At 42.9% G+C, this 19,584-nt stretch overlaps 1 protein-coding gene across 10 annotated transcripts in view; it reads left to right on the forward strand.

Annotated features, from left to right (window-relative positions):
- Positions 1 to 379: 379 nt before the first annotated feature.
- Positions 380 to 19,584, forward strand: part of STK38L (serine/threonine kinase 38 like) — a 58,915-nt gene continuing 39,710 nt past the window's right edge. For 3 of the 10 annotated variants that reach the window (XM_053978475.1, XM_053978483.1, XM_053978484.1), the window contains exons 1-2: positions 12,463 to 12,689; positions 14,973 to 15,035. The gene's annotated coding sequence lies outside the window, so the exon portion shown is untranslated. The other 7 variants (XM_053978478.1, XM_053978481.1, XM_053978476.1 and 4 more) reach the window with 7 other exon arrangements.

Below are 19,584 nucleotides of genomic sequence, written 5' to 3' on the forward strand. Positions count from 1 at the left end.
TCATGTAAAGTTTAAAAAGTTCCTTTTGTTGTGTGTTTATAGGATTGGCATTGAGTACAAGATAAATCACCTTCTGTTGGCAAGATAGATATTACATAAAAGTCACCAACAACTTATTGCATTTCTAATTCCCTTTATTTCAAGCACCTTAACTCAACAAGACCTGCAATTTGGCTTGCTCTTATTTCCCCATGTCATTCTAGTAGTCAACTTTCCTTACAACAAAGCCCTTCTCTGTATTTTTAATTAAAATCTCATCATTAGAATGCACATAAGACAAGACAGGTGAAATTAACAGGGTCCTTTCCACTCTGAAGAACAACTGGAAGAAGAGATACTGTGGTGATAAAATCCATTAATGAGAGAGAAGGAGGCAAGGTGTGAGCAATGTGGTTGCTGCCCTCAGCTCTGTCACTAAAGCCAAAACTTCACACATGCACAGAAGTCTGGGAGGTTTCGTCCCACAGGTGATGCCAGAAGGGGCCAACCTTGCTGCAGGAATAAGAAGGTAGAGGTGACAATGGATAAGAAGAGCAGCACCCCTTGAGTTCAACTGTGTAGGACTGAAATTCAGCTGGGAACTGGAACTGGGTAAGTGCTGCCATGTTCTGTCATTGACAATGATGTGGATGGTGCCTGCTTCACTGAACACTTTACCTGAAAATACCTTATTTTGGTACTAATCAGGAGTCTTGCTGGAGAGAGTGTTTTTAAGAGAGATTAAGAAACTGGGTTGAGAGTTTCAGTGCCTGATTTAAATATTGCTTCAACTTTTGTTGGTCGCTCACATTTGGGAGCTGTCTCTCAAAAGACTCCCTTTCCTGGCAGATCCCAAACTTGTTCAGAGGTGTCACTTGAAGAAGTGTGTGATGAAATTTTCACAAGCAAAGGGGTGTAGTCTTGGCTGAAATTTTTAATTGAGATGCATTTGTTGTTTTTATTCCTGATTGTCTCACTGATGTTAATACACACCTCAGAGCAGCATTACAGGCAAGAGCAGCAGAAATATGTCACCTGCTTCATGCCATTGCAGCCATCCAGTCTCTGGGAATCTCTCCTGCTTACAGCTGATGTAGTTTTACAAATAACACGTTAATCTTGCAGATCTCCAGTTATTTGTCCTGTTTTATCAGTGCTTGTATCTATCTGCTCCACGAAGTAAGTCTGTGTCTGGAGAAGATGTAGCAACTCCAGAGTTACTGTACTAAAAGTGACTTGCCACTGCTCCACAAAGAACTGGGACATTTGGCCACTTGCTCTGGCTTACAGAAGGCATTGCCTGGTGCTTTAGACATAAGGAGAAGAAATTGCAGCAATTTAAAACAAAACCAGTAAGTTTTACCATTAGATAAGTCAAAATTGCTGGACCAGATGTGGAAACACTTGAAGCATGAAGCAGCTTTATCAGTAGGTTACTTATGAATTATTCCTTGGTGAATGTTCTATTTTCCAAGAGTTCTTAAGTGACTTTTTTTTTTGCAATTCTACTCAATCAAAATAGTTCTTGGACAGGGGAATGGCACAATGGGACAGGGTAATAACACAATGGCATAAGCTCTGCCTTCTTGGGTTTAGTCGTGCTACATCATGATCTTTTCAAAAGTCCATCTACTGAAATGTGATTTTTACTGGAAAAACAAGTAACTTTTCAACCTTTTACCTAATCAAGAATAGTAAAGAAATCCTGGACCAGGCTGCAGACAATTATTTATAATGTAGTGATAGTTTGTTCTTTGACAGGATTAGCTCTGTTCATGTAGCTGGTAGATTATGAATTACATGCAAAATACAGCATGTGAACTTGAAATCAAATGAAGAATGGATATAAAAGAGCAAACTCCAAAAAGCACAAATGTAGTGATCACTTAGCTAAAATTAATGGTGTGGCTTACCAGACCAAGAAACCAGAACAGCAGAAGCATAAAAAAAACCCTGCTTGGAATAGATTATTTCTTGAATGAGGGGAAAGTAGAGGTGATTGCAGTGTTCAGTTTCACCAATATTTTGTAGAGGACTGTAAGGAATTACTTTAACATGATTTTAATAAAATAGGCCCTTCCAGAGAGGGGAAGAGCAAGCAGAACACTCTGATCAGCATCTCTTGTGATAAAACTTCTATTACTACACCTTAACTTAGCGTGGAGAGTCACAGCTTTGGATTTTGCCCAAAGCATCCCAAACCTCAGGGTACAGAAGTGTTCAGTGAAGTCCACTTTCACAAAATGTTTCACCTAAATACCTGCTTACTGCAAAGCATGTTTCGTATATATGCCTTTCATAAAGTATGCCTGTTTTGGCAGCAACTGATGTTGTCTAACAAAAAATAATCTAAAAAAGCAAAATCAGATGAGTTTAGATGAGAGCAAAACCACCCTCAGGGGCAGCCGAAGAAACACACTGACAGCAGTTCAGTGCCAGCATGCCATTGCCAGAAAACCTCTAATGGACAATGAAAGGCAATAAAAGGCCTGACTAAATCTATGCAACATTCGGTGTGCCATCAAGAGCTCCAAACTCAGGCTCCAGTACAACTTTTAGGGGGAAAAAAAAAATCTCTCAGCCATATGGTTTAACAGGAATACATTGCACCAGTCTTAGAGCTCTCCAGAAAGATTCCAGGTGATCCCAGAAGCTGAGAGCAGTGTGATTCTTACAATATCCATAGGCATATGTGTAGAAAAATGAGTTTTCAGATATGCTCAAGGCTATTAGAAATTACAGCCAATGCACCTTTCAGGAAATAGTAAAGAAGTAACACTTCTTGCTGGCCACTGCTGGTTGAAGATTATCAGCTGCAAAAGCAACTCATAGTCCCAGTTATGAGATTTAAATGTTTACCAGTTGATTAATAGGTTTCTAATATAGAATACAAATGCCTCAAAATGAAAAGAAGGCATTTCATCCTAAAGAAAAACAAATTTCTCTGGATCTCCTTATTCTACTCTCCTCTCTCTGACTGATGTCCTTGAACCTCACTGGGTGTGCTCCTCCTGCAAACAGCCACAGGATAAGCAAACACTCCTTGTGCAGAGACCCATTCCCCACTGCCAGTTACAAAGAAGATCACATAGCACTTTTGGCATCCTGCAAAGTAGCATAATCATTTTAAAAGGATGAACTAAAAAGAAAACAAAACTGCTTGGAGAGGAGCTACAAAAATGTCAAGCCAAAGAAGAGCCAAATTCTCAGCACTGTAAGATGGTATATGAAGATGTGGAAGGCACAAAGTGTTCTGGGTAGTCCAGATTGGACATTAGGATATGTTTTTGATGTGAGGATGGAAAAACACTGCAGTAGATGGCCTTGGAGGTTTTCAGAACCTTACTAGACAAGACAACCCATGAGCTGGTGGCAGCCCCAGTTCAAGTGGGTGTTTGGACATAATGATTTGCAGAGTCCCTGCCAGCCAGTGTTGCTGTTCTCCACGTTCACAGGCACAGACAGATCTAGAAGGGAATTTAGAGAGTAATTCCATTTATGCTAGGAGGTAAACATGATGTGGTAGTATTTCTGCCATGTTATCTTCTTGGTGTACACTTCCAGATCTTATTTATTGCAACAAATAAAAGTGAGTTAAGATATTCTTTCCCCTCTTCAACTATTTGACCAGTTGTTTACTTCTGAAATATTCTCTTCTGATGAGAAATTTCTCCAGCTTCTCTGAAGAATTTGGTTGCTGTTTGCTTTCAACACATTTTTCCTCTCCATATTCACTGCCATTATGTTTTCTTAGTAGCTAGTACTTAGGATGCAGAAATAAAGGTTTCAGTTGTGATTTTACAGTTGCTCTGTGGGCCAGTCTCTGACCTCTGTATGGAAAAGAATCACAGAATGATTTGGGTTGGAAGGGACCTTAAAAACCATTTCATTCCAACCCCCTGCCATGGGCAGGAACACCTTCCACTATCCCAGGATGCTCAGAGCCCCATCCAGCCTGGCCTTGGACACTTTCAGGGATGGGGCAGCCACAGCTACTCTGGAAGGAGGACAGGAGTCTCATTAAAGAGCAGGGCTTCCTAGTTTGTTCAGCTGATGAAAAATTTCCAGCTAGTGGAAGAACTCTAATATATGCAATCTCTTAGGAAATTGCCTTGGAGCTATGTTTTTTACTAAGGAATGCTGCTGTCCCAGGGAGACAGCAGACTAGTTAAACCATAGAAACCTAAGACAGTTTTTGTCCATGCTTACACCTTTTTGTCTGCACTCCCTATCATCTGACTGTTTGCTTTGACCCTCACCAAACCAGGCCAGATATTTGACTGCTTCTCTTTGGTCAGTAATCCTTTTGAGCACACTGATTTTTTTCCACAGTTTTGAGTTAACTCAGGTGGTCAAGCTGTGGTCAAGCATGGCTAATTACAGTGGAAGGAGAAAAATGAGTACATTGATTAAGATTCTGTTCCTTTGGAGAGACTGAGAAACAGCTCTGGCAGCTCCAGCTCCACTGACACCCTGCTGGCAGCTCATTGCCTGTGCTTCTGAATCACAGTAATTCCTGAAAAACGTGGCAGATCCTTGACTGGGAACTGGCAGGGTAAGAACAGAGTTCTGGGGATTTGATGTTTGATGCAGTTTTAAAAATCTTTCCTTCCCTGGGCCCCCCATGGCCTTTCTCACAGCAGGCTCGAGCACTGCAGGCTTAATTACTCTGCTTCCACTGGTGCACAGAACTGTGTTCCTGAGGGCTTCACAAGAATTCCATCCAACAGGACAGTGAGAGATCCAGCATTACACAACTGGTCCTACTCATCCTGTGTAATGTGCCTGAGCTGACTGCTCTACCTCTCTGTGACGTTGGACCCATTCAGGGACAATGCACACAAGGTTCTGGAGTCAGTCCATGGGAACCAGATCTTTTGTTTGCTTAAATTAAGACCTTAAACATACATTTTTTTTTCTTTAGGGTTCTGCCTCGTTTTTATCAGACCCAACTATTTTCTTCATGCTGTGACAATTAATTGGATTATTTTCATTTAAAGATCCAAGCCCACAAGATTAGTGGAATGGAACAGAATTGTTTTCCTTTCCCTGCTCTCCCTCATTAGTAGTCTAAACAAGTGTGAAGCTGCATTAAGTTTGTAGCTATTTTGTTAGCTTGAAATCACTTTCTTTTCTTCTGCAGATGGAAACTGTGCTTATATCATTATATTCCAGGGTGCAGTTGTGGTATATTAAAAGTGAAAAGGCTACTTACAGAATTTATGCTTGCAATTACCTTGCTAGTGGAAAAGGATGGCAACAAAAGTAAGTTTCACAAAGAAAAGCAGCAAAAAGGAAATTACAGCATGTTTTACTTTTTTTTTTTTTTAACTGTGAAAACTGTTTTTTTTTTTAACTGCATAAAACACTGTCTGAACAAATCTCTAGGCTAAATTGGGCAGATGTTGGTATCACTGCAAAAACTGCCTGCAACACAGGTGAGCCCCCAAAATGTCATCCCATTTAGCAGGTTGTTCTTCACAGGGTGATTGTCTCAATTTCACATGGGCTTGGCCTACAGATGCAGTGGTTGACCAGTCCACCTCCTTAGGAACTTTTGAGAACTCTTGCTGGAATGCCAAAGCTGTTTGGAAGCTGTCAAAGCATTAAGTGCTTCATCTGGAAACCTTCAGAGGGTCACTTTTGAGGTGAATGGGAGAGGGTATGTGTTCTTTATTGACATTAAAGCTCCAGAATGCCAGAGATTTTGCTGGGTTAGGCCAGTACACTCACATCTTCATGTGCCAGATTCAATTACAGACTGTGTGTGGATGTGTTTGTAACTAGGGCAGATAAATGGACAGGGATCCATCCAATAATATTTTGGTCAACTGAGAACTGATTCTTGATAGCTTATTAAGACTTCACCAGCAAAACAATTAATCTTCTCCTAAAAAATGGGTTAATTTTCTGTATATTCATAGTGATTGTGTGAGACATAGAAAAACTGGCTCTTAAACCCCCAGTTCAAATGAGAATTATACTTTGATTTTGAAATGTTTTGCCTAGAATCTCCTGCTTCACATTAGGTGCTAAAGGTAGCTAAGCCAATTTGCAGAGCCAGCTCATTTCAGAACTGATCTTTGCCAAACTGACAACTATCATTTTTTTAACCCAGAAGGTTTTTCCTGCATTTCATTGATGTGTGAGAAACACCCAGACATCAGGGGCTGATAGCTCTAATTCTGTGAAGAGTTTTCTCTTTCTCTCTTTGTGTAGCTGACTAGATTGGAGAAATGACCTTTCTGCATCTTTGTCACTGAAGATCAGATTAGCATTAAAAATCTGGAACAGACTTCTGCTGTTAACAAACAGCAAACAACATGGAGAACACTCCCTATCCTCTTCAGTAAGAAGAACCAGTGATGAAAGGCACAACAAGAACATGCTTCACACACCCTGGAAACAGAGGAGAACCTCTGCCAGGCTGTCAGTAGTTGGTGAAATGTTGTAGGAGCAGTCAGGTATTGCTAAGTGGACTTAGGGAACAGGAAGGCTCTAGGCAATGGAGCTGGAAGACAGAGAGTGAAAGGACTGGAAGTGTAAATCAAGAACGCATCAGAGCAGGGGTTGCATATCTGTGTGAGTACTCAGGATGGAGTTTTTCAGGCTTTCAATTATTCAATTGAAATTGAGAGTAGTGGGGGAACAGGGCAGAAAAGATTAAATAACTAAAGCACTTGCCTAAACCCTGGGATTTCATCACCATCATCTCGTTTTTTTTCCAGACTCATGGTTCTGTGAATTTTGTGAAAGTTTAGGAGAGGAGAGCTGATTTAAGATTCTTGAACCCTTAAGGATTTGCAGTGTTTCCCTAACCTTGGATTAGCTTAACTTTGGGTTAGAAAGACCTTCCAAGTTCTTTCCAGTGATCCCTTGCTTCTTCCACCATGGAAACAACAGCCCTGCTCTCAAGACTCTTTGATCCTTGGACTTGTGGTTTTCTCAGGTTATCTCTGACCATTGCTCTGATCTCTTCCCTCACCAAACTCTCATCCCTTCCATGCAGCTCCTCTGAGGTACAGCTGGGTCATTCATGTTAGCAATGGAGTGCCTAAGCATGACCACAGAGCTTATGGTCTAAGCTTACAGCAGTCCTTTCTGCACAAACCTTTCATGGTTCCAGAAGTGCTTCTTCACAGCTCCACTGAGAGTTATCCCATTTCCTTGTAATCCATGTTCTTACCTCCCACACTGGCTCCATACATTGAGCTACAGGCTCTGGAACCACAGGTTTTGACTCTCCTGCAACTGAACATCAATCCATGAGAGGAGAACATCAATACTGAACATCAGTACCAAGAGGGAGAGCTTGTCACTTCAGCCCCATTCTGTGGCACCAGAGCCAGCCTGTGCCCTGTGACTGAAGTGTGGTGTTCTGAGTCACATCACAAGACGTGGCAGCTCCAGTTACAGTCAGGTTGGTCAGTCTCTGTGCCTCCTGTGCCTGTTTGGCTGTCCTTGGTGCTCCTGTGTCAGCTACACCGTGCTGTGATGCCAGCCAGCCCCTCCAAGCAAGAACATCCTCCCCCTAGGCTCTTCCAGAAGCTGTTTTCACTGGGACTTCAGTATCAGGCCCTAAAATAGATGCATTAGGGTTAGAAAACAGGGAACAGAATGTAACAGCAAGTTGCATAATTTTGTTTACATCTTGTTCCAGTTTCTTTTTTCCCTAATTTATTTTGAGAGCTTTATGTCAGACAGAAAAGCTGCACTTGATCACCATATAGGAAGCAAACGTTGAGTAAGAAGACAGACTGTGGTTAAGCTTGCAACACACAGTGATCTTCCATGTCTTGGGATAAGAAAAAAACAATGGATTTAGCAGAGAATCTGCAGAGAATCTTTGCTAAGAAGAAAAAAGCATAGGATCACTGCTGAACCAGTGTAAGAACAGATCAAATATATTGACTAAGAATAAGGTGTCTGGAAAACACAAGTATTTTTGTTTAGTGTATTATTTTGTATCCCTGGGATTGACTGGGAAAATTGTCACCTTCATTTTTCTCTGGAATTTTGAAGAAAGGACAATGCTGACTGTGCTAACTGATAAATAATACTGATCTTCCTTAATTAAAAATTGTTATTATTAGTTAGTGTATTTGTTAACTGTTTTGTTCCAGACTTTCCATGTTTCTTTGTTTATGGAAAAAGATAATGTACTGAATATGTTTCTTGCAAGTCCACCAAGGATTTTCTCCAAGGAGAATCCAGGAATAATATTTTAAGAGATGACATTGTTTAAGCAAACTCAGCTATAAATATTTTAATTGCTTACAAAACAAATCAAATTTGTCACATCCTTAACTCCTGCCCGAGGAATCTGGTATCTCTGTGCCAGGAAGAACTATGCTGTGGGTACTAAATTGCCTGCAAAAGTCACAGCCAAGACAGAAATTCATGCTAAAAAAATAATACTACTTATATAGGAAAGAAGTAATTTCAAAGGTATTGAAAACTGGTGAAATTCTGGTTTTGGAAGGGTTGCTGGGAGTTGCTAAGATGTTCAGGATATGAGTTGACAGTCTGTAAGGTGACTATACCAATTTCCTTGATTTTGCAGAGCTGAATGAGTTGCTTTGTTCCTTAAACTATACACATGGAAATATAAACAGTTTCCCTCTGACATAGATGCTATTAATATAAAGAATGTTATCTGGGCTTTCAGGAAAGTATAAACTAGAACTTTCTCAGAAAGGGTGTGGATATAGAACAGACTGTGTTTGCCTGTATGGAACAGAGCTGTACTGATTCAAATACCCTCAAAAGGCACCTCATTTTTAGAACTGAACTAATATTACTTATTTGTTGACATCATTTAACTTTTTCCTATTTTCAAGAGACATTGCAAATGATGTGCTCTGCCTCTGGATTAAGAGATGAAGTAAAAATTATGTACCCCTGGTTAAATTCATGTTTAGTTCATACTTTGAGTGGTGAAATTCTGGTTCCTTTCCTTCCAAAAATGTAATAGAAATTGCAACATTGCAACACGACTGATGAGAGCATGGAATGGCTTCCAGGCTAGGAATAAAGAAAACTGAGAAGGAACAGCATATTTAAAAAAAAAAAAAAAAAAAAAAAAAAAAAAAAAAAAAAAAAAAAAAAAGAGCAGCACTGCCAGGATTGACATGAATTGACAGTTCATCATCTGTGCTGGTAACAAATTCAGGATCCACACCAAGATGCTCTCAGAACCAGGTTCAGGACAAGCCAAAGGAGATGAATTTCACTCAACAGGCTGTCCCATATGCTGAGAATACAAGATGTTTCCAGTATTTTAAGAGTAGACTGCACAAACATTTGGAAGAGCAAAAGCCTTCAAGTTATTATTTAGACAGACAACATCTGTCTTGGGATAGTTAAGGGTGAGAGGGTTTTAAAGGAATCCTTTGTGATTTTTTTTCCATTCTTCCTTTTCCCTAGATGTCAGGCCATGATCACTAGGAAGGCAGAAATGTGACTGAGACAGAGCCCAGCTCTGAACCAGTGCAGACATTCTGATGTCATTAGGTATTTTTAAATATTGATGATGATTTCCTAAAGATGGAGCATAGCAGGAAACAACTGGGTGAACAAATGTTACCTCTATGAAAGGTCTCACAAAAGTAAACCAAATGAATTTCTGAGCTGTCTCATTTTTCAAGAGTTTGCAGACTCAAGATCTTAACTGTTGAATGAAACTGTGAGACACTGTATATGAAGTCTGACCATATGTGCCTCCTTTTAAATTTGGATTCCACCTATTAAGAAGTTACATTTTTGTCTATGCTGCAGCATTTTCTGAACATTTGATTCACTATTGTGCCCCACTGGAATCAGGCAACTAAAGATCTACAGTGCACTCAGCAGGTGTGAAATCTTACCAGAATTGTGTAGCAGCACAATGCTAAAGTGTTAAAGCATTTGGTTTTTTTCCTGGCCTTCTACCTGTTGAATAAAAAAAACCATACCCTTCTGTTATTCAGACAGACCAAGGAGCTACAAGTAAAATTTGGATTACAAGTAGTATCATCAGCAGCTAAAAATGTCATAATAAACCAGTAGAAAATTTGTGGGAATGTCTCTGAATGGCTTGCACTATGCTTACCTAGCTCTGCATTTTCTGACCAATCTCAAGTGTTCTGGAATTTTTCTGGCTTATTCTTAAGAAATACACCTAGTCTATATTAGGAAAACAGTAAGAAAGAAAGAAAGGAAAGTCAGAATTGATTCCTGAATGTTGATGAAGTAGTTAGATGCAAACTACTAGTGAATTAAACATTTCTAGGTTATTTCTGATGCTGAGAGGGAGCTTTCATGGTTAAAACCCCCTCTGAATCTATCCAGGAGACATCTCCATCATGACCCTGATACAGCAATTTGGATTTGTTACACCAATTGACTGCAAAGAAAGAAATGTCAAACCCTCACATAAATGTCCTTTCTCTGACAAGCTCTCCCTCCTTTGAACTACAATAACGAGGACAACATTGTTTTGCTTTGCCACAGACGTTCCCCTGAGTTTTCTGAAGGCTTCAGAGGTTCGGTGGAATTTGACAAGAGGTATTTGGGCTTTTGCCCAATTGCCTTTAATTGCTGCACCCCGGGGTGGATCCCGCTGCTGCTGCAGCCGGGGCCGCTGGACCCTGGCTGGTTGTCACAGCCTGCAGGAGTGGCACAGCACACAGCCTGCAGAAGTTTGCACGCTGAGAGGAAAGATTCTGTTTCCAAATGTTTGTCTAACTCCTATGCCTGGCAGCTTAAAGAGCTGCTGCCCTTCTGCAGGGTGAATAGGTGCTTATATTTCTATATTATGGGCTAAGTCTGGAAATACACTGAAATAAATGTTTATTGGGCTGTTGGTAATGGTTACACTGTGTCCCAGTTTGGGTTAAAACCTTAGGTATTTCTGTCAGCTCTCCTTCAATAACAAACAAATTCATCTCCTTGGTTTGGCTCTGCCACGGTTCATTTCAGGATGAGCATTTGGTTGTAAGTTTCTTTAGGTGTACAGACCTTCAAAAACTATGGACAAGCTCAAATATTCACGAGGCACCAGTCCACTAATTTCAACTGCAACAGTGGTGAACCCATTAATCAGACTTTTATAGCAGTGAGATAACCTTCTATGTGTACAGCTCTGTTAAAAACATATATTTAAAATTAGAAAATTAAAATAAACTGTGTGTGTTTTGCGATGGAATGTCCGCTAACATAAATACTTGTATGGCCACATAAAAATAGAAACATGAAATACTTAGTTTTTCCATAGGTCTGTTAAGCAACAGCCAGTGCTTTTATTAATATACTGTTTCTCTTTTTAATTGCACTATTTAGAAAAAATTCACAATCCTGACTTATGAGGAAAGTTATATGGAATCATACAGAAAACTCAAAATGCAAACAGACATGCCTCATTCCTCTATAACAAGAGACTGGTTCCTTATATACCAGTAACTTTTTTAGTTTTAGGGAGCCATTTGTTTCCCTTTCTCTCTTGAAAATAATTAAATAATGGAAGTTTGCCCCACTTCCCCCCTCAAACATCCACATACATGCACAGGACCAACAAAACTCAGTAATTTTCCACTGGTACCACAGACTTTCAGTGCTTGCCATCTGCTGTGCTGGCAGGACCCACCAGAGGAGCTTCGGCAGCAAGGCAGGAACTGGAATGTCACATTGTGAATATTCATTCCATTTTCATTGTCACAGCTGGGCCTCCTCATCTCTCCCAGACTGACCTTGCCTCTTCCGACTTCCCTGTGGCAGCTTTGGGGAGCAGACAGGAGTAAGGTACCGAAATCAAAGCTTACAACTCACAAACACCCAAAATCCTCAGTCAAAACCAGTCCCCATTCCTGCTAGGGGGTAGGGATGTCTGTCACTCCCACTGACCACTGTTACTGACACAGATTTTTAAGCATCCTCTTCTGCTATGGGAAGAGAACTTTAGTGAAATACCACCTTTCTAGATTGATAACCAGTTCATTTTGAATTTATTTATTGTAGAGTGTCTTTTCCCCTCTTGCCAATTCTGTTTCTGGGTTGTGTGCCCATGCTTCCAACATGGTGAACGTGAGTGCACAACTTCATTAGCTCAGGTTTCAAACATGGGACTGGGGTTCAGATGTCCCAAAGGACAGTCAGTCTCTTCAGGAAGCACTCCTGTACCTCATTCAAGTTAAAATGTGCATATTTTAGGCTTCTGTTATTTCAAACCTACCAAATCTAATGCTTTCAAAAGCTGGTCTCAGCAGGTAGGTTCACACTGCTTAGGGAGGTCCATGGTGCATTCTCTGAGTCTGCCTGTAGATCCTGAAATTGTGAGGTCTCTGGGCAAGAAATCTGCCTTAGTGCACAGAACTCCTAAGTTCCTTATCTCAACATAATGACTAACGAGGTAAAATAAATCAAATCTGTCACTTAAGTCCTCCTCATCAGCAACTCCCCTCAAGTCAAGTGATGACATCAAGACAAACTTTCCCTCACTTCTACATGCTCCATGTCGTGATGGGAGCAGATAATTGTCCTTTGTCATTCTTCCAGTGTGAGCTCACAGATTTGCCTTCTGCATAGCTGAGGCCAGTCTAACTCCTGACTGTGAGACCTGTCACAACCACGACCCTTTGGTGAGTCTCAACTGGCAGAGCTTGCTGAGTGCCAAGGTTTAAGCTGGGCTGGAGGGACAGGATCGTGGGATGCATTGGGAAGAGCATGGATTGCAGGTCAGGGAGTGATCCTGCCCCTCTCCCCAGCCCTGTGAGGCACATCTGGAGCGCCATGTCCAGTCCTGGGCTCCTCAGCACAGGAGGGACAGGGAGCTCCTGGAGTGGGGCCAGCAGAGGATGCAGAGATGATTTAGGGCCTGGAGCATCTCTGGCAGGGAAAGGCTGAGGGAGCTGGGGCTGTCCAGCCTCAAGAGGAGCCCCAGCTGAGAGGGGCCCTCAGCCCTGGGTGTCCCTGTCTGCAGGGAGGGCTCCGAGCAGGGCCCAGGCTGTGCTCTGGGGGCCCAGCAATGGCGCCAGAGGAACTGGCAGGGACTGATGCCAGGAGGTTCCACCTGGGCAGGAGGCAGAACTTCTGTCCTGTGCAGTGACCGAGTCTGGAGAGGATGGCGAGTCTTCCTAGCTGGGGATATTCCAGAGCCGTCTGGACACACACAGTCCTGTGCCGTGCGCTCAGGGACGGCCCGGCAGGAGCAGGGCAGCAGCCGCAGCAGCCCCGGCGCTCGGCTCCCCGCCCGCCCCGTCCCGGGACGCCACCGCCGCTGCCGCGGGACGCGGGGCTGGGCGGAAGGGGCGGGGCCGGGCGGGCGCGGCCAATGGCGGCGCGGGGCGCGGCGGAGCGTGGCTCTCGCGAGAGCCGGCGGGTAAACATCGGCCCCCGCCGCGGGCCCGCCTGCTGCCATTAGCGCGGGGGTGGCGCCGCGCTCGGACCGGGCGGGAGGTGAGTCCTGAGGCGAGCCGGATCCTGAGGGGAGCCGGGCACCTTCTGCCCAGGCGCTGCCCGCGGAGGCAGCCCCGGCACGCTGCCGCTGGAGACTGGGAATCTTCCCCCTGCCTCCCCTCTTTCCTCCCCCACGCACCGTGAGGCAGCAGGAGCAGCCATCGCCGTGGAGGCTGTGGGAGCGCAGCCTCAGCCTCAGCTGCGGGGACGATCGGGGGTGGCTCTGGGCTGTGGGGCGCTTCGCCCGCCTGCCCCTCGGGTGCCTCGTGTCCCTGCCCCCGGGGTGAGCTGTGGCTCGTCCCGCAGCCCGCGGGGTGGCTTGTCCCCCTGCCGCCGGCTGGGAGGCTGAGGTGCCCCGGGGGTGTCGGTGCGGGGACAGAGCTGAGCCCGGCGGGGAGAGCAGGGCCGGGGCTCTGCAGAGACCCCGACGGCAGGGTCAGGGCTGGGCTCTACTCATGCTACAGAACGTGGCTCTGGGCTTAAGGGTGTCCTGCCCTCTTTAGAAATAAATAAATAAAGGGACGAAATTATCTCCGTAATGCGCTTAAAAGCCAACAACCTTCACAAGTTTCCACTCGCGGGAGGAGCAAATCCCAAACCTTGTGCCGAGCCGGAGGAGTTTGGGATTGGGGCCCCCGTAGTTTGGCTGTCCAGCTCGTGCTCTGTGTCTTTAGACAGTTTTCATTGACTCAGGTAAAAGTTAAATGCTAGAAGCTTGCAGGGGTCTCGCAGTTGTTGTTTGGTTTTACTTGATCTGGAACGCCTTGGGTTAGAATAGCAGAGTTCAGACGCGTGCCTCCGCTGATGTACCTGGCTTCCTCTTGCAAGATCCAGACTGCGAATAAGTGAGCCTGAGTCAAAAGCAATGCCGACGTTTCATTTTTGGGTTTGTTGTGGTTTTTGTTGTTAAAATATTTTTGTTTATTTGTTTCTTTAAAGAGAAGTTTCCTCTAAGGTATTTGGTGGGATGTATTGGTTTTGCTTTTACCTTCTTTTTGGAGAGCATTGGAGTTTTTGTTGACTGTAGCTGTTGGGGTTTGTCCGGTGTACTGATTCAGTATTTTGATTACAGTTTTTTAAAGTCACTTAAAGCAGAGGGATCTTGTTTATGAGTGTTTATGATGCTAATAAATCTCACTAGAGTTGTGCCTGCTCCGTTAAAGATGCCTGAATATATGCAGGAATCTGAAAAATTGTTTTCATTCCTTATCCTTCAGGAATGAAAGAATATCAGCTTTTAATTTGACTCTGAAGAATGAAAAGAAATAGGAGCCCACAGGCTACTGACCTGAGAGGTGATGATCAGTGGGCACCCTCATTGCATGTGAGGAATCTGTTACTGTATCCAGTAGAATTGCTGCAATTTTACCTTCTGTGCTATATGTAGACATGTTTTCCTGGCTTTGTTAAGAAATGTCTTGGATAGGAAAAGTCAAATTTGCATAGCTGTGGGAACTCATTTGTTTTTCATAATGTACATGGCATACTGTATGCTCAGTTTAAATATTTTTGCTTAACAGAGCTTTAAAAAATTCTAAACACTTATTTCTCAAACATTTCAGGGGAAAACAAATCCCAAGCCACTAGCTAAGCAGAATTCAGAAGCAAATGTTTACACAGGACAGGTATCATGCTTTATTTCTTTCTACCTTTTTTTTTTTAGAAAGTTAGTCTGTCTTATTTAAACAAACAGCAAATGCACACCCCATCATTAACTTGCAGTGGACTTGGACCAGGCCTATGGTCTTGGTGAGGGAATGTTCCCAGGAGAACAGAGCTTTTGGGTTTCTGTCAGATGATCTGTTGTGGACCTGCTTGTGTGAGCTGCCCTTGGGCAGTCTCATCCGCAGTGAAGTCCCTGGTAGGACTGTCCTGGTTTGGAGCAATATGGAATGTCACACTAGAGTTCAGTGTATGTGCCTGAGATGTGCTCACCTGTTCTTCCTCAGGAGTTCTGTGTAGCCTCCCTTGGCTCATCTGTCTTTTTGTCCCCAGACTTTGAATGGTGGGTAGGAGTTTTTTTAATCATTTAGGTTACTGCTGTAGTTTGGGATGGCTCTTGAATCCTGTAGTGACCACAAGGAGCTTAGTCACTGTCTGTGTCCACTGGATCTGCCTAGCCTAGGCAGTGGGTTTGTCTTGCTTTCAAAGCTTATCTCCTCCCTACAGATTCAGTGTTTGCTCAGTCCATGTTTATTCCAATGAAAATGTTGTTCTTCCCACCATGTTTAAGCTGAGCATTAGTTAAAATGTGAAGCCAGTTGATAAACTTTGATATTTGTATTCCAGGAGGTGCAGGGTAGACATGGAAATTGCAATGAAAAGAATTGCTTCTCTGAATGCAGTATTCATCAGCACAAAGCCTGCTAAGCTGATATTATATGGTAAATGGTTTGCTTTTAGTCTCCCAGAAAGAGGCTTTGTGTCTTAGGGTAATGGCAGTTGACATAAATCAAACATACAATTGTCCACAAAATCATTTAATCTTCTCTTGTTGCTCTTTTCAACATACAACTGCACTTAGAACAGACCTGCCACTAGTGGTAATTGCGTTGCTGTGGCTTGAAAATATGGGTTTGATAAATAACTAGAGTCTTAATTTTTGAGATGGGTTGGTGCAGAATTTTTCCGAGCCTTGTGATTAAATAACAGCTTTTGTTGTGCAAAAAATTGTTATACTGGGGTAAGCCAATTTAGTGTTGTGGGGTAGGAACTCAGGGAAGAGTTATTTATTTTGTGCTATGAATTTAAATAGTGAACTGTATTTAAAGTGTTAGAGTCTTGTCTTGAGGACTCAGAAATTTGTTTTCAAGTGCAACAGAGCAGTCTTTTTAATTTGATTGGTATATAAAATCCTGCAAGTCTATAGTTTAAAACTACAGAATAATTTTGGGCAGTCTCACTGCTCCAGTATTTGCATTGGGAAGCAATAGAACATCTTCCTCTTAATATAAAACAAAACAGGAAGTAGGGGAAGAAATAAATGATTAAGAAAAACTCCGTTTCCTTATCATAAATAATTTGATCAGTATGGGAAGCATTAAAATGGGCAGTTATCATAGTCAATACTGTTTTACTTGTGAAATCAGGTAATCTTGTAAGGCATTGATATCTCATTAAATACTTCTTACAGATTAAAAAAGTGAAGGGAAATGGTGGATCAGGAAAGAACATTAATTTTTATGCTTCAAATATCTGATTTTCTGATTTCTTGGTAATTTAGGTGTTGGATTTTATATTCTGGTTTGAACTGTAGACTTGAGACTTAGTTTGTGTTGTGTGTCTTTAATATTTATACCTACAAACTTGCAAATTTGTTAGCTGACCCATGGTTTTATGAGGGCTACAACTGATCAGAATGTGAAGAAAAGAGAGACCTAGAATTTGGAAGATTACTTCTATGGGATTTTGACTGTCTAAGGAACAGTTGTCTTTGCTTTTACTAGTAAAAGGAGCAGTGGTTGATTAAAATGGTAGCCTGGCTTTATGGGATTTTACAAGAGTGAGAATGTCCTGAAGTAGTAAAAGGGAATCAACTATTCACCTTTTAGGAGCAGGGAACAGCCAAGATGGAGTAATAGTTTGGTGTGTGCAGGTTGTGCAAACAGATGGAGTTTATCAAAGGTGACAGAATGAATGGGAGGGAGGAAGTAAAGGGATAGCTCGAATCTGTATGGGAGAGGAAGAGTGTTTACTGTATTGCAACTTATATTAGCTATGTCTCTTATGTTCCAGAGTTTGAGCCTGTGATCACTGGCATGCTGTAGAGGAGCTCCAGTCTTAGCAAAGACCATGGCATGTTGGAGTGGGTTAAATTTCCTTCCACAGAAGGGGAAACAAAAAATATTTTTCTTGTCTTTGACCAGATGAAAGGTTGTGAAACCTTTTTCTACTCCGTGGAATAAAGAGGGCTGTTTACAATTCTGAGAGCACTGTGTGTAATGTCACATTAAGTACTGCATTTATAAAATGTGCCAAGGTATTTTAGCAATTAAATCTCCTGGTAGGAAAACAAAACCCAGCCAACCATCACCCAGACAAACCCTTGGAAAACAGGCTTCCCAGAGAGTTGTACTTGGTTGAAGGCCCTTTTTATGAGCCACTGTAGTAGAATAATGCTGATGTGAAAATCAGTTGTGCATCAGTTGCAGTTAAAATAAAGATATTGGGTCACACCAAACCATAGGCGTGGCAAAGACGCTCAGCTTCCATTCACAGGAGTGTATGGAAGGGGCAGTAGTCATAACCTCCATTCCCATAACCAAGGGACAAGGAGGGAATGAAAGTCATCACTTCAGTGGGACACCTGACTACCATGAATGGCTACTGAAGGCAGAAACAAGCAAAGGGGCTTGGCAGGAGCAGCCCTGTGAGTTTAGGGGGCTCTGCTGGTGCTACAGGCTCCATGTCCTTGTCCCTGTTGCAACAGAGAGGTAGATAGCTTCTTGGCATGCTTGTGCTGTGCCATGAACTTTGTCCAGGATCACTGAGAACCCCCCAAAGGACAGATGGGGGGATTCTTCCTGCCTGATCACTGCCACTTTGGAGACTCTTGAGTCTGTTCTGTGGGTAAAAAGTCTCAGTGTTTTTATGACTTCACTAGTAAAAACCTACTTATGTCTGAACTGATAGGTAAATTCCGAAGGATATTTCCTTGTCTGCAGGAGGGCTGTTGTGTACAAACCAGCCAAGATGTGGACGGCCTCAGCACAGAACCCTTTAGCCTTTACTTGGGATTAGATGTCTTAGATTTCCATGGATCACACCTGCGCACAGAGGAGGGGACAGGATGCAGGTGTCCCAGTACTGCCCCTTCATTACCCAGGGCAGAGCTGCCTCTTTGGCTGATTGGCTACATTTGAACCAGTCTCTGGAGAAGGCAGGGGTGGTTCATAGGCTTCAGTGTTCCACTATTTCCCATAAAAACTGAGGAAAACCTTTCCTTTCAGGAGAAATTCCCTTTTCCCAGATTAGCCCAGTAGAAATGGCGGACCTTAGACAAATGGCATCAGGCTCCTTTTGCCTTTTGTATATTGGAGAAGTGTTTATTACCAACATTTCTTAAAATTTGTTTTAATTATTTTTTACAATGAACAGTTGCATAATGTGTTCCCTGCCCTTCCCTCTTGCTGGTGCCTTATAAGGGAGGTAACCAGAATGGCAGCCAAATATCAGCCTGATGATGAAAGAATTGTTCCACTTAAAATGTCACTAATTTTTACCCTGCTGAGTCCTGTATGAAGAGGAAAGCTTAGATTAGTAGCTCCCCAGACAAAAGCATTGCACTGTGTTGTTTAAAGACAGCTGCTGTTTGTTACAACAGAAACAACAGCTGAAGTTAAAGATTGCTCTGTTCTGTGCTCTGTAGTGTTCACAGAGCAGGAAAGGAGAACAAATTTAATCACAAGGTAAGGATTTAGTGGGAGTGCCTGTTTCTTCAAACAGTAGCAACTGGATATGTAGAATGAAGCCTGTTTAACAGTAATTAAAAGTATAATTTAACAAGCTGTGAAATCTGGGACTATAAGGGAATTTTGTGTTCTGCATATGAGGTTCTCTGTGGGATGTGGGACTCAGTCATTCAGCAGTGAGAGCCATGGCTGGTACAGACAGGTAACAGGCAGTGTTAGAGCACATTCCCATTCAGTGGAGTAATGGCTGTGTCTTATCAGACACTGGTGTAGCAAATACTCCTGGTGAGACTTAGCAAGGCAGTTTAAAAGGCTGAGGGAACTGGGATTGTTCAGCCTGGAGAAGAGAAGGCTTTGGGGTGACCTCACTGTGGCCTTCCAGTGCCTGAAGGGAACCCACAGGAAAGATGGAGAAAGACTCTTGACAAGGGCCTGGAGTGACAAGACAAGGGGGAATGGCTCCAGAGTGACACAGGGGAGGTTTAGATTGGATATGAGGAAGGAACTGTTCCTGTGATGGTGAGGCCCTGGCACAGGTTGCCCAGAGAAGCTGTGGCTGCCCCTGGATCCCTGTCAGTGTTCAAGGTTGGATGTAGCTCTGAGCAAGCTGGGATAGTGGCAGGTGTCCCTGCCCATGGCAGGGGGCTGGAATTGGATGTTCTTTAAGGTCCCTTCCAACCCCAACCCGTCTGTGAGTCTCTGAAGTAAGGTTGCCTTGTGGTGCAGATCCTATAGTTGTGTGTCTTGGAAGGCAGTCAATTGC

The sequence above is a fragment of the Vidua macroura genome, chromosome 5 (assembly GCF_024509145.1).
Source record: "Vidua macroura isolate BioBank_ID:100142 chromosome 5, ASM2450914v1, whole genome shotgun sequence".
NCBI lineage: Eukaryota > Metazoa > Chordata > Aves > Passeriformes > Viduidae > Vidua > Vidua macroura.